General features: G+C 36.3%; 2 protein-coding genes across 8 annotated transcripts in view; one reads left to right on the top strand and one right to left on the bottom strand.

Annotated features, from left to right (window-relative positions):
- Nucleotides 1-6,965, bottom strand: part of LOC134212583 (uncharacterized) — a 186,981-nt gene extending 180,016 nt beyond the window's left edge. The window contains exon 1 of the mRNA XM_062690575.1: nucleotides 6,946-6,965. The gene's annotated coding sequence lies outside the window, so the exon portion shown is untranslated. The remainder of the gene's footprint in view (nucleotides 1-6,945) is intronic.
- LOC134212579 (dual specificity calcium/calmodulin-dependent 3',5'-cyclic nucleotide phosphodiesterase 1-like) overlaps nucleotides 1-15,506 on the top strand; it is a 705,268-nt gene that overhangs the window by 316,428 nt on the left and 373,334 nt on the right. The gene's annotated exons all lie outside the window — the stretch shown is intronic.

Genomic DNA, 15,506 nt, shown 5'->3' with positions numbered 1-15,506 from the left:
TTTTCCACGCCGATTGAAATTTTCAGTGGAAACTCCTAAGATTCATTGGATTTTCCGTATAATTTGCTGATAGATCTCTACAACATTACGTTGCCAACCAACCAACCAACTAACTTTAAAACATCGGAAAAATGCTCGGAGTTTTTGAAGATTGTTTCTGGTTTCTTCAAAAAATTCTTTCTACTTTCGATTAAAAATTCTTGGTAAGTTTCATTCCATTCCAATAAGACCGAAAGTGACAGACGGCCGAGCTGGTAATTTGGCAGAAAAAGGCGTTTGCCCTGACAGGTCGTCTGGCCGAAACCATCGTTGCCCAAAAATGCCATTTAGCAGAAATAGTTTTTTGACAGAATGGGTCATATGGCCAAATTTCAATGACTGAACCTCGTACTGAACGGGTAATATGGTCAGAAATGGCCACTTCCCGCATAATAAAAAACAACATGTTATATGGTCAGAATCATTATTACGATGTAAGATATAGCTTCACAGTTTACGTTGCGGTTATCGAATACTTGTCGATCGATTCGACCATAACTGCTCGACATCATCACTAAATGTCAACATATAACATGCTGTCTCTAAAATGTTCTTTATTTCCTGCATTATATGTCAACATTTTATCATACTGTTGAGCGAAAATTTTGCACGCGAAAACAGACGATTTTTTATGGTGACATAACTTAACAACCCATTCAACATATTGTTGTTTGTCAAATAACCGTACCACAAACTGTTAAAACTTTATATAAGATTGTTCATTTACAGTTGTCAACAGTAAAGGATACTGTTGTCGACCGTACGGGAAAATATCCATGTACAGTTTGTAATTATGCGGGTTGTTTGCCGAAATGGTCTTTTTGACAATTGAACAAAATTTCGTGGCCTCTCTATTTTTTGGTCAATACTAGACTTTAGGCCAAAAGACATCTAGCCAGGTACCATTTAGCAACGGAAACTGTTATCAGATCAAAATTGGTTTGACCGAAAATGTAGTTTGACCGAAAGCGATGTATAGCCAAAAGGAAAATTTGGACGGACTTGAAAAAAGTTGTTTACCCTAACAAATCATTTAGCTGAAAATGCCGTTCGGGTGAAAAAGTCGTTTGACCGAAAATACATCATTTGACCAAAAAGGCCATTTGGTAAAAAATGGCATTTGACAGAAAGAGTCATTTGGACCTTAAATGTCCTTTCTGCAGCCTTTTTTGAAAAGTGTCATTTTGCCAAAGAAGACGTTTATCCGAATTGGTCATTTGACAGAAAATGCTGGTTGGCCAGAAAAGTTGTTTTGAAGAAAGGATTTTCTGGCCAAATCACCATTCTTACCAAACACCATTTTCGATCAAATGATCTATTTGGTAAAAAAAATTTTCGGCCAAATTACCAGTTCGGCTGAATGTCCATTTCGGCTGTGTGTCGTTTTCGGTAAACATACATTTTTGGTCGGACCATTTTTGACCTGATAACAGTTTCGGATAAACGTTCAATTCTGCTTAATGGGGTTTGGTTAGATGGCTTTTGGCTTAAATGTTAGTATCGACTTAAAAGTAGAGAGGTTACGAAATTTCGTTTAACAGTCTTTTCAACGTAAATGTCATTAGGCCAAACGGATGGATATTATGGACTAAATTACCCATTCAGTTATTGACATTTGGCCGTAAGACCTGTTGGCCTAAACGATATTTTCGGACAAGTGACCTATTCTGTCAAACGACCATATCGGCCAATCGGCATTTTTGGGTTGATGACCTATTCGGCAAAACGACCTGTTAGGGAAAACGACTTTTTCGGCTAAATTACCAGTTCGGACATACGGCTTTCGGCCAATGGAATTTCCCAAGAATTTCTTACGGACAATACACTAGTCGTTCGATAACTGTAACATGACGCATTCTAGACGTCAAACAATTGTCAGACGTCGTCAAAATAGAAGTGCATCTGATTGTTCACCGCTATGCAGTGATCATCGACTTTGACATAGTTTTGATGCTTAGCTGTTCGATAACTGCAAAACTGATGTAACTTTCGAAATGCAGTTAAAAGCATTGCAGTTAAATGACTTGCAGTTATCGAACGTCTACTGTACAAAGTATTTCCCGTATAATTCCAAGAATTTCGAACAATTTTTCATTGAATCGTTTTGAACAATCCTCCGCGGAAATTCAAAAGAAGTTTCCGTTAAACTTACGGAGAATGCATTAAGGATCTGGCTTTCTCAGTCTATGGGCCAGATTTTTAATGCAACAATTTTATCAGTCGTTAATTAATAACACTTACGGAGAATTTCTCCTGAACATTCCAGAGAATATTTCTCGAAAACTCCTTAGAGTCTCCAGCGGACATTCTTAAGAATTGACTGTTTTATCGTTGGCCATACCAAACAAGCCGTCTTTATTACTCTAGATTGAGAAAGCCAACGGTAAAACCGTAAAACACCCATTCAACCAGCCGCACTGTACTACAATTATCAATAATGTTCTGTACAAATTTGGAAGAATACTCAATAGGAACTCAACAAGACCTTTTCATAAGTTTTTATAAAAGATTTTTCGAAACTTCAAACAATCCGAAAATATTTTCCAAATTTTGGTTTCCCACCAGATTTTTCTGGAAAAGTTCATTAGATTTTTCATGCGAAAATAAGATTTTTTATCTTATTTTAATGTCTTGAAAATATGCCGAAAAAATGCAAAAATCTTAGAAAAACGTAATGAAAAAAATCGCCACGCCGATTCACGCCGCCACCGCCGCCGGGTAAAATGACTTTCGGCGTGACGCCGAAAACGCCGCCGCCGCCAGCCAAAATTCTGACAAACGCCGCCGCCGACGAATATCGGACCGGCGCACACCTCTACTGGCCAGTGTTCAACCGGTTCGGTGTCTCGGTTGAACGGATGGTTTATGTTGCTGCGCAATTCCTCCTCCTGCCGCGCGTTGAAAACATGCTCGTAACAACCCAAACTCATCTCCAAGCTGGCGCCGTTGTTCTCGTTGAGCTTCAGGTACTTGGCATGAGTCTTCCTTGGAGCTTTGTGTTCTTCAGCAGCTCGTTTCACCGAACTACCTTTTTCGGTCACGGACCGCACTGAAGCTTCCATTCTGGTCGCTGGCCAACTTTTTCGGGACGAAATTCGCTGGTATTTACGCAGGATGACCTGCTTTACTGTGAACACAACAACTGCGTTTACGTTTTTGACAGCTTCACTCTCGAGAAAAATAACGAACATAGTAGGTGGCACACTTGCCCCAACATTAACAAGTTTCATAAATTAACTTTTCTTTCGGAAAAAAAATTTTTTTTGACTGGTTCGCTAGAAACGAATACTTTTTCATTCAATTCCACACTGCAATATACACTTTCTTGATATTTTGTTTGTATGTAATCTGACAACTTAATTGAATTGGTTGGAATATAATAAAACTGCACGCAATTTTGATGCTCATTATAAAATTGATCATAAAAAAGTGGAAATTTGACAATTCTATTCAAAATTCCGTACACTATGTCTGGTAATCCGATCGAATCTAGCTGTGTACCGGCTGGGTCGTTAAATACATATTTTATTGAATAAATGCCGGGTGGCTCACTTGCCCCTATGGCACACTTGCCCCAAACTCCGCTATTTGAGGATATCCAGATTTTGTTGATCAGATTTTCAACGATTTTAATATAACTTTCAATACCACTGCAAGTCCAACTTACTTTTTTTCTGTTGATAGTTAACACAAACTCGCACAAGAAATTTGTCCACTTCCCTAAGGCAACCAGGAGAACACTTCCGGTTGTGGCCAGTGTGTCCAAAATCTCTCAAAAATGCTTTTTTTGATCTTGCCTTTCAAAATCATGAAAATTGATATGTCACAAGGAACCAGGTTTTCTCGAACACTTTCGGACGTGGCCAATGGGTACAATCATCTATTGATTATGTCTTTCAAAATCATGAAGATTGATATGTCGCAAGACGGGTTTCGGAGCTAATTGGAATTTGTCCACTTCCCTAAGGGAACCAGGTTTTCGGAAACCTATATTTATCTTTTGATAAAATTTGAAATAGAGCAATCCTCCATCAGTTCCATATAAATGAGCGTTTCAAATAAGCAGGAGACGTGTCGAATACGACGGTATTTTTTCTCATTGGACTCTAATGCTAACACATCCAATTCAATCCTATGACCATCAACCATATTTAAAACTAGAAGTGTCCACCAGCTAAACAAAAAATAAGTTTTATCCCAGTAAACATTCTTTTTCCATCCCCCCAATGAGCGATGAAAGAAGAGATTAGCGTGTAATTAATTTCTGAATGGTGCCTAGTAAACCGTAACACTATAATCAAAAGTCAACTTTCCGCTAGATTCACCTCCGGATGCGTCACGTTCAATCTGGCATTAAAAATTAATCCAGCTCCATTAAACCGATCGATTCAGAATTATTCAAAACACACTTGCCTCGCCTCTAACACAACCTTCAGTAACGCCACGCCGCACCTCATACTCTGCGAATCTATGATAATCGTAGGAGCGGACAGTGGGAAATGTTCCGAGTTTTTTCACTGGTAAATTATTTATTGTATTATATTTCGTTATTTACGATTTATTTTCGCCATAAGAAGGTTTTGGCTATAATATAGAGCAATGTGCTCAAATATGGTATATATGATGGTAAAAAAAACATTAAAATTGATAAATTTTTTACATCCAAATATTGGCTAAAAACTCGTTCCAGTAAATCCGTAAACCGATACCAAGGATTTTTTCAGGCATCTTTTATCAAACTTGTGACTACATTGAGGCACAGTTAGTTCAACAAATTAAGAGGATGTTCTAGAGTTTAACAGGTACAAATGGTACCATCTTCCAGAAACTCGAATTTCCGAATCTCACAGTGCACCGGGTGGGTCAATAACGCGATGAACTCAATCGAACTGGCCGAACAGCTGCTGTAAACATCGGTGTTCTCCTGAGCCGCGTCGGCGTCAACCGTCTTCCAATCGATCCTACCCATTCTCCGAATCAGCGGCTGTGAAACGAAAATTGCCATTGGTTGATTGCTACCAAGATCCGACAACCACCACGACATCAGCCACTAGCGATGGAAGTAAGTGGCGCTCTGAGTAAAGTTATCAAGCTGCCACTGCTCCCCCGCAAAGACCGTCTTGGGACAGGGCCAATTTTCACGAAAAAGAGAAAAGTCAATGAAGGGGAAAGGAAAAATAATACGTTGAGTGATCTACCTACCAGTGGAATATGAAGTCTCGAAAATAGTCGCGACTAAAACTAAAAACTCGTACCTTTGATCTCCCTTTGTTAATAATGGGACCAAACGAATTTTAATGCGTAAGGATTAAAAGTGGCGTGGCGACGATTTGAAAGCAAATCGTGTAACGATACAATAAGTTGTTCCAAATTATACTCTTATTTATATCACCAAGCAAAATCCAAAAACATTCATCTACGCACTTCCATAGAATTGGGTCAGTAGGGTAACCGTACCCTTAGTGGAGGTAGCACCAATAGTGGAGGTAGTGGGGTTTTAATGAGATTTATCATATTTATAGGCTTTACGATGGTTTCAGTTGATGCGTCGTGCTTCAAATATCCTGTTAAATGCAACTTGCCTTAAGATTTCGCTTGAAAAACTATTGAAAACAATGATTTTCCTTAACAAAATTGACTCCCTTGCACCTATAGTGGTGCAACTGTACCAATAGTGGCGAGTCTCATAAGAAACCAATGGATAGCACCACTATAGGAACCAAAATTAATTTTTACCGCTACTAAAGGAACAGTGTACCCATAGTGGTGCAAGCAATATTTGGTAATTGTTGATGTTAAATGACATTTATCTCATTTTTGTTAGCAAAATTATTAGTTTATCTATTGACTAAGATAATAAAGCAGTAAATTTCCCATAATTATTAATTTTTAAAAAATATTTCCTTTTGAGGATCTACTAATACCTCCACTATTGGTACCGTTACCCTATGGCACTTGACTTGAAGTCGAAAGTTCGTTCTACCGAGTGATTCCCTAGTCTTTCAGTAAAACTCATCGGATTGTTTATACAAGCAAGACAAAAACCCAGGGAAAGGAAAGATAAATCAAACTGAACAAACAGCACCGACGGACGCCGACGATGTCGGTCACCGGTCGAGCCGCACTCACGGCGGCAGATAGAAGCAAATTTCGTGACTATGTTCCCATTGACGTGACAACGGTTGCCCTCCTGATTTGCTTTTTTTGCTGTTGTTGTTGGGGCATCGCATCGTTGTTGATAGGAACTGGTGCCCAGCTCACGTGCGGTGCTGACATCCACGTTTGATGGTTGGTTTACCGATGTTACCTCCTGCTATCGTCCATAAGAGTCCCATACAATAATTAGCGGACGACTGTCAGGTCTCGTTAGAATTTACAATGTTTCAAATTGGTTACTGACTGACTGTCGTTGTCAGTCAGTGCGTGGACTGGCAGAGCGGCGGAGACTGAGTGGAATTTATAATTTGGCATCTGAATTCAATTTCGACGCTACGAGAAGGGACAGATCGTAATTAGTGTTAGACGGGATTTTGTAACTCAAGAGTAAAGAGAATTCTTGTAGAAGGTCAAGGGTACCGCGGAGATTGATGGTCAAAATAAATTCACGTTGGAATTGAAATATTTGTTAGGTATTTATTCAAGATTTGTTTTATTTGTTTGATGACCATGGATACAAATAACGCTTTGTTATCTCAAATACCTTTGAAGTATTATTGATAGTGTACTCAGTGTTTCTTCTATAGTCTACATTTGTGGTTTTCTAAAAAGTCAAGTTCTTATGCTCAGCGGTTTCTAGTTATAACCAGGCCTACAAAGTGTGTAAATAAAATGATATATTCATGTCAAGGTATCACTTTCAATCTCATTTCAATATTTCCGATTATCACCTTCACAGTTTTTACTGACACGATCAAAACACAATGTGATCAACCCAAAGACACAGATTTGACCAAACACAGTTCACATGATATATCAAAATCTGACTGCGGATAACACGAACAAAATAAAAAACAAACAAACCACAACAACTAAAGCCACAAAAAGTCCTCCGAGAATAATAAAACGCGAACAAATTAGTGTCAGTAGCTTGTCGAATTAATAAGCAAGCCTGCCACGCTTGCTGAACTGCTCTGGTGCGCGCTCGTTGCAAGCGCACAGCTGGGAGTGGATGTTGTTAAACGGCGGCGCGGCGCAGGCCTTTTTAAGCAATGTTTTTGTTTTATTTTTCCTCTTACTCGCTAGTCCCGAAAAAAATGTTAATTACCTCATAACAATCGGCGTGTTCGTTTGCGATACCTACACCGAGTCAAGGACCTGCCGCTGATGCTGTTGGCAACACCCCGAATCGGTTGAACCCGACTATCTGTCATTATCTCGAGATCGATCCATCGCCGATCGGAAATCACCTTCATGTCTCCGTGGGTAAAGGTTGTTACATCACTGCGATTCGATTCGTGGTATTCAAGGTTGCCGGAATTAATTTGTGGAGATCGAATTTCGTTCCAACAGCCGCAACCGTGACGAGTGTTAATGACTACATTTATGAAATTGATTGATCGGATCACCGGCAACCGAGCAGCAGCGCCAGAGCGTTCGGTTGACTAAAAAAGGAACGAACGTGGCCACAAGATGATCGAGCGTGATGAAAGTAGCAATTTCGATGTAGTGACGGGAGCTTTCAACGTCTTGCGATAACGTCAAGGTTTAACAAGCCTCAGAGTTCAGGTGCCGGGGTACAAGTTTAAGCCTAACGAGATGACCGGCAAGTGCGGACAGGTGCGAGTTGAAAGGCAAAACGGTAATGACTGAAACTGAAAATTGATTATTTCTTATTCCCATCGTTGTGAGATTATGAAGCTCCGGTATACGGCCTTCGGATTTAATCACTGAGATCCCACCCGGTACATGCCTTTCTTTCATTTCATGTAATTTTAAGGTAGTGGAACATCCATGGAAAAATCCGAGCAGGATAGATCATTGTATAGAGATTACTTGAAGTGAGACTACAAGAGTTCCAACTCAAATACACTTTGTTCCACAATCATAGGTACATCCCATATTTTTATTCTGTTGCACTGATCTTCATCAAATTTTTGTGTATTTTCGGGAGTTGATTTAACAATGCGTAACAAAATTTGGTCAGCGTACTTCATGCGTCCATTTATTTAAAAATGAATATGTGAAAAAACGGAAACCCACATTAATAGGTACCGTTCACGTGAGATAAGCTAAGCAATTAAAAAACTAATAATCATCGTTTTTCTAATCATATAAAGTATTTGAATGTAATTTACTTTACTTGTATGTTAAGCAGTGTTTTGACAACTATATAACGTCTATTTTGACTCAAATTGCATCATTCATTTTATAACCGTTTGAAATAGTTTATCCTTATGTTCTTCTTTATTGGAAACCATAGAAAATGTTAGAATTAGAGCATTTGAACGTCATTTATCGTAGTATATATGCTTTTCGGTACTTTAATCAAGGCAGTATTTGGACAATATCATTGAAATTTTTATATTTTTTAAATTATCTTTCATGTAAATGTATGTGGGGGAAGGGCCGATTGGTCTAATACCGTTGGACCGAATGCCATTTGGCCGAAGGCCACTAGGCCGAAAGTTCTTTGGCCGTCTGTTCGGTTGTTAGGCCGATAGGGTCATTTGGCCACATAGGACATTTGGTCGAATAGGACAATTGGCCGAAAATGACGTTTGGCTGAATAGTACGTTTGACCAAATAGGACTCATTTCTACTCGACCAAATGTCCTATTCGGCCAATCGTCCTATTCGGCTAAATGTCCAATTCGGCCAAATGTCCTATTCGGCCAAACGTCCTATTCGGCCAATTGTCCTATTCGGTCAAATGTCCTATTCGGCCAAATGATTTTCGGCCAGATGGGTTTCGGCCTAATTATTTCTTCGGCCTATTGGAATTCGGCCGAATGGTGTTCTTCTTCCAACGTTTCGATGCTAATTGGATCTTTTTCAAAGATTCTGTAATTAAATTAATGTTCTAATATACTGTGAAAATTAAATTACAGAATCCTTGACAAAGTTACAATAAGGATCGAAACGTTGGAAGAAGAAAACAAATAGTTGTTTTTCATTTAAAAACAAGACTGAAACGCCAAATAAATCACCGAAAAGTACATCGAAAACAGTCGACATCATCAAAACTTAAGGTTAGGAAACGTTTCTATCGCACAAAAACATTGAAAAGCTCGATTGAATTTGTTTTTCTGTTGGGAAACAAATATCGCATTTATCAGGTTTCCTCAATTAACCTTTTTTATATCTTTATTAAAAAGATTTTCGGGCCTTGGCCGGTTCATCTCTCTCAACTCGATTAACCTCATTTTCCCAGGTTACCCTGTTCGATGGAATATCGGAAAAGTATGGCATTTCTTCAACATCGTATATTGGTGAATTATGGTATTGATAGTGTAATTTGACTTCAAAGTAAAGATTAAATGTGAAAAATTGTTTATAAGGAATAAATTCACCATGCGATTTCAGTGTGATCGATCAGTATTCGCGACCATCTTAGATACTGCACTAAGCTTGTCCTTAATCATTATAAAATTACCAGAGTAGATTTTTAGGTTGTACTAAACAAAATTTAAAGCCCCATAGTCGATAGTTTGGTACTCCAAACTTAACGTTTGAACGATACAAGCGAGTTAATCCACAAAAATGTTATTAGTGGCGGTAAAAGTTCATGTTTTCTAGAGGATTGCCTTTTTTCCAGACCTGAATTCTCTTTAAAATGTTTTCGGCGTGATAATTTGCGATATATATGACAACACCAAGTCGTAAGCAACTGTCGTGAAGTTCAAGAAAGTGATCAAAACAGCATGGGGGAACATCAGTGCGTGCAAGGATGTTATTGATCATTTAGTAATCAGTGTTCGATCATTTAGTAGTTTGTTAATAACTCATTCCCGAGCAGAAGAAAATAACTTATGAATAACTTGACGAGGTATTAATTTTAAATACCACAATACCCCGATAAGTTATTCATAAGGTTGGAATAAGAGTTAAAATAACAAAAAATAATAACTAAAATTTATATGAATAACACCTGAGCAATAACAACTGGTATTATTTTGATAATGAATGAATAACTCAAAGTATAAAATTGTACAGAGGACTGAGTTAGTTATTGAAATGGTATTCAAGAACAAACAAATAACACCACATGATATTGGAATTCAATGAAAAAGGATAACTAAGCTTGTTATTGAATTGTTATTGAATAACAAGTTAATACTAAGATTTGTTCTTCTTGTAAATTTTTATTATTTCTATTATATTAATTACACTTAAGCTGGAATTACAATTTCAAAATACGACACTATGAATGCTTCAAAAACCTACTGCATCATTCTTTGATTTTTTAAAACAGTTGATTATTGAGATTAAATTAAAATTAAATTAAAATTAAATTAAAATTAAATTAAAATTAAATTAAAATTAAATTAAAATTAAATTAAAATTAAATTAAAATTAAATTAAAATTAAATTAAAATTAAATTAAAATTAAATTAAAATTAAATTAAAATTAAATTAAAATTAAATTAAAATTAAATTAAAATTAAATTAAAATTAAATTAAAATTAAATTAAAATTAAATTAAAATTAAATTAAAATTAAATTAAAATTAAATTAAAATTAAATTAAAATTAAATTAAAATTAAATTAAAATTAAATTGAAATTAAATTAAAATTAAATTGAAATTAAATTAAAATTAAATTAAAATTAAATTAAAATTAAAATAAAATTAAATTAAAATTAAATTAAAATTAAATTAAAATTAAATTAAAATTAAATTAAAATTAAATTAAAATTAAATTAAAATTAAATTAAAATTAAATTAAAATTAAATTAAAATTAAATTAAAATTAAATTAAAATTAAATTAAAATTAAATTAAAATTAAATTAAAATTAAATTAAATTAAAATTAAATTAAAATTAAATTAAAATTAAATTAAAATTAAATCAAAAATTAAATTAAAATTAAATTAAAATTAAATTAAAATTAAATTAAAATTAAATTAAAATTAAATTAAAATTAAATTAAAATTAAATTAAAATTAAATTAAAATTAAATTAAAATTAAATTAAAATTAAATTAAAATTAAATTAAAATTAAATTAAATTAAATTAGTAGTCTTGTAAATCAGGATTCCGATTTTAAAATTTATTTTAGGTGGGTTTCTACGATGGTCATTCAATGTGCGGAGTGTTGTTTTCTGAAAATAATAAACATAATAAATCATAATAGAATTAAACTTTATTTCCACAACAGTAATACATACCTTATGCAAGACCTTCCCGGCATGATGTATGTAATCGAAATGGTTAGATTGTCCATCGGTTACCCTAGGGTTGATGAATTATGAGCTCCGTGTGTGGTTTAGTTCACTAAAAAATATAATAGAAATGTAGTGAATCTAATTAATTGGAGTATTCGACCATTTTGGCAGTACCCCTATTCCCATCCGCAACGTTTATTACTCAGGCGCATTTGAACCGAATTACTCGATACACGGTTAGCATCTGTAGATTCCTATGATATACAAAAGTTTGAAACGCAGACGAGTTATCGAGTTGCGGACGGTAATAGGAGGTGCTACCAAGTGGTCTTTTTCACAATAGCTACGTAAACTAATTTTGGATAATTATATGAATTCATACGAGATCATCGTGCCAGAAATGTAAATGCAAAATTGATAAAAATGATTCGAAAAATTAGCAAGAACCTACAAACCTGGGGGCCTTAAACCTATCGGTGGAAAACTGGTTTTGAAGACATACATCCTTTAAAATGTGCTGGGTCACCCCAACAAAAGGAAATCGTAAATCTTACCAACAAGCAGGAGCATACTATTTATGAGTTTAGATTGAACGGAGGGAAACCTGGCAACGTTGTAGGTCAGTTCCCACTCCTGAAAATCAAATGGAAAATCAAAATGGATCACAAAATCACAGGATCTAGCTGATTTCATTCTGTCAAGGAACAAGTCAACCTTAAAAGGAACCTTAAAATCAAAATAACCAACCGGAAACGGAAATTTTGGAAATTAAACTAAGCTACCACCGAAACCTCATCATCCTCTGCCAACTTATTGTTATTGTTATTTATTAATCATACGTTAGCCTGTCAGTTATTAAAACTAATTAAAACCAATTAAAGCAAAAACTCACGTTTTACAAAAATATGACCTGGCCAAACATCCAGTCCAAGTCCAGTAGTTACCACGTTACAATTTGCTTTTGAAAGGCAGGCAAGTGGACCTAAGCTGTAGCTGAATTCACCCAAAAAGATACAAGCACTAATGGGATTAAACAATAAACCTACCTTCCGGCCCTGCCAGCTGCCAACGCCAATGCCCAAACCGGCTTTCGCCGATGAAGGGCCCCCAGTTGTACCGGCGTGGCTACACCCGAAGGCGACCAGCGGGATTTTCGTCGTCTGACGCCGCGCCGACCGGGGAGCTTGGGCGTTGTCGATTACCGACTAGGTCCAGCCTCTCCCTACAAGGAGGGACAGGACCGGATCAATTGCCGCAATCAGGCTTCCAGTACACAAGCCCTCGAACCGAATTCTGCCAACACACAGGAAAAGTTCCGTCCGACACTCTCCAAATCACCCCACGCGCTGCAGACACGGACCGTGCCTCTTCGTGACGAATCTCCTGCCCCTTCTTCGGGTCCAACATCGCATCCACATTCCATCACATCACTGGTCACAACACAACATATTATCCCGGACTGTTTTCACCGAAAACAACGAAATCTCGAGCGAAATTTGTTTTTTATCGAGGTGGCACTTTGCTTCCGACTACGAATAATGTAAACAAACATGTACACGCTCGTCTGGCTTAACCCAAAACATGAGTTAATAACTTCCAAATCGAAAAACTGATGGCTTAAGACAAAATTGACATTAATTCGACAGAATAGCCACTTATTCAATATTCAATCTTGTTAGAATAGTAATGGATGCAAATTTGGTTTGAAATTCAACCGCTTGGCGGCGCTAGTGTATAAGGAATCACCTGTAAAATTGTATATCTCGAAATCTGTTAGTTTTAGAAATTTACCGCCTTCTACAAAGTTGTTCGAGTGATTCAAACCATTGTGACGGAGACAAGTTTAGTTTGAAATTCGACCGCTTGGTGGCGCTAGTGTATAAGGAATCACCTGTAAAATTGTACATCTCAAAATCTGTTAGATTTAGAAAGTTATCGCCTTCTACAAAGTTGTTCGAATGATTAAGACCATTGTGACGGAGGCAAGTTAAGTTTGAAATTCAACCGCTTGGTGGCGCTAGTGTATAAGGAATCACCTGTAAAATTGTATATCTCGAAACCTGTTAGATTTACAAAGTTACCGCCTTCTACAAAGTTGTTCGAGTGATTCAAACCATTGTGACGGAGACAAGTTTAGTTTGAAATTCAACCGCTTGGTGGCGCTAGAGTACAGTGATTCACCTGTAAGATTGTATATCTCGAAATCTTCTAGATTTAGAAAGCTTGGTGGCGCTAGTGTATAAGGAATCACCTATAAAATTGCATATCTCGAAATCAGTTAGATTTAGATAGTTACCGTCTTCTACAAAGTTGTTCGGGTGGTCAAAACCATTGTGACGGAGACAAGTTTTGTTTGAAATTCAACCGCTTGGTGGCGCTTAGTGTACAGTAGTCGTTCGATAACTGCAAAATGTTTACTTTTCAGTTAACGAATGCCGTTCGATAACTGCAACGCATTCTAGACGTCAAACGTTTGTCAATCGACGTCAGATGCAATAAAAGTGCATCTAAATGTGCAGCGCAATGCAGCTGTCATTGAGTTTGACATCAGTTTGAAGTTTAGCGGTCCGATAATTGCAAAACTGTTGCAACTATCGAATTGCAGTTAAAAAGCATTGCAGTTATCGAATGTCTACGGTATTAGGTTGCACCTATGTTGTTTCATATCTCGAAATCAGTTAGATTTAGATAGTTACCGTCTTCTACAAAGTTGTTCGGGTGGTCAAAACCATTTTGACGGAGACAGTTTGAAAATAGAAAATAATATAAATTTTTGCTTGTCATAAGACGAGTTTGTACCTTCCCTTTTAATTCCACCACTTGATTGTACCTTGACAGATATGTATTTCGTCCTCACTGTTGAGGTCGAAATACGTATCTGTCAAGGTACAATCAAGTGGTGGAATTAAATAGGAAGGTACAAACTCGTCTTATGACAAGTGAAGACATTCCACTAAAAAGCTCAAAATAATTTTCTTAATAAATTTTGATTTGAGATTCTTGATAGCAAAAAATGAAACATCGTGGCAGTTCACAAAATTATTAAAAACGCTATATAATTTTGAATTATATACATGGTATAGCCCCTGTACGCTGCTAATACGGAAAGAGTTAACGGAAAAAATATGAAATTACCAGAAAATTTGACAGCTGATTCAGTATGGGAGAAATGACATTTTACCTTGCGGAATAATAGTACGGAATATTTTCCATATTTCTCCATTTATTTACATAGCAGGCGTTATTCGCGTTATGAAATTTTCCCTACTTGTCGACTCCGTACTGCTCACGGAATTTTAGTGGTGGAATCATTACTTGACGATTCCTTATCCTATCTATTTGCACAGTCCGTGTCAAAAGCGTACTAGTCTTATACCGTGGAATCAAACAAGCAATTCTGGACAAGGTTTGCTACATACAATTAGTGGCTGTTAAAAACAAAGAGAGAAGGCAAAAGAGTTGTTCTGAGAGCAGAGAGAGGATTTTGGGGAATGGTATGATTCACATAATGTAATGACATACTTTAAAAAACACTGTGATGGCATGATTATTGGATTTTCGTAAAAAATATTTATGAACAACAAAAACAGCTATTTGTGTGGTATGCATGGTGTTAGGAAGTTTGACATTAGAATAACATCCAAAAAACAGTTTCTGTTATGATAACATATTTTAGTCTTCATATGTACTTGATACTTTCTTACCCAATAGCTAGACAATAACTTATAACGTTATTAGAGCAGAGTTTGTTATTGTTATGTTATTATTTTGTTCTTCGCCTCTGCTCGGGTTCCAGAGGCTCAATTTTGAAATGTGTTGTATGGTGGGCTTTTAGTGCAAAGGTTTTTATACAACTCTGCCTAACAGGTCGATGTTTGAATTTTACTATTAACGGAGTTAAGGCGCCAGTTGTAAAACAAACATTTCAGTAACAAAATTTCAATCATTTAGTATGAGTTACTGCTACTAGCGCTATAGCTCCGTTATTAGTGAAATTCATATAACGAACTGTTAGGCAGAGTTGTAGAAAAACCTTCGCACTAGAAGTTTCCCATACAACACATTTTGAAAATTAGCCTCTGGAATGAGTTATTGACAAACTACTAAATGATAAAACGCAAATTACTAAATGATCAATAACATC

This window comes from Armigeres subalbatus, chromosome 2 (genome assembly GCF_024139115.2).
Source record: "Armigeres subalbatus isolate Guangzhou_Male chromosome 2, GZ_Asu_2, whole genome shotgun sequence".
Taxonomy (NCBI): Eukaryota; Metazoa; Arthropoda; class Insecta; order Diptera; family Culicidae; genus Armigeres; species Armigeres subalbatus.
Note: the sequence above shows the minus strand (reverse complement) of the source record. Positions and strands in the feature narration are given on the sequence as shown.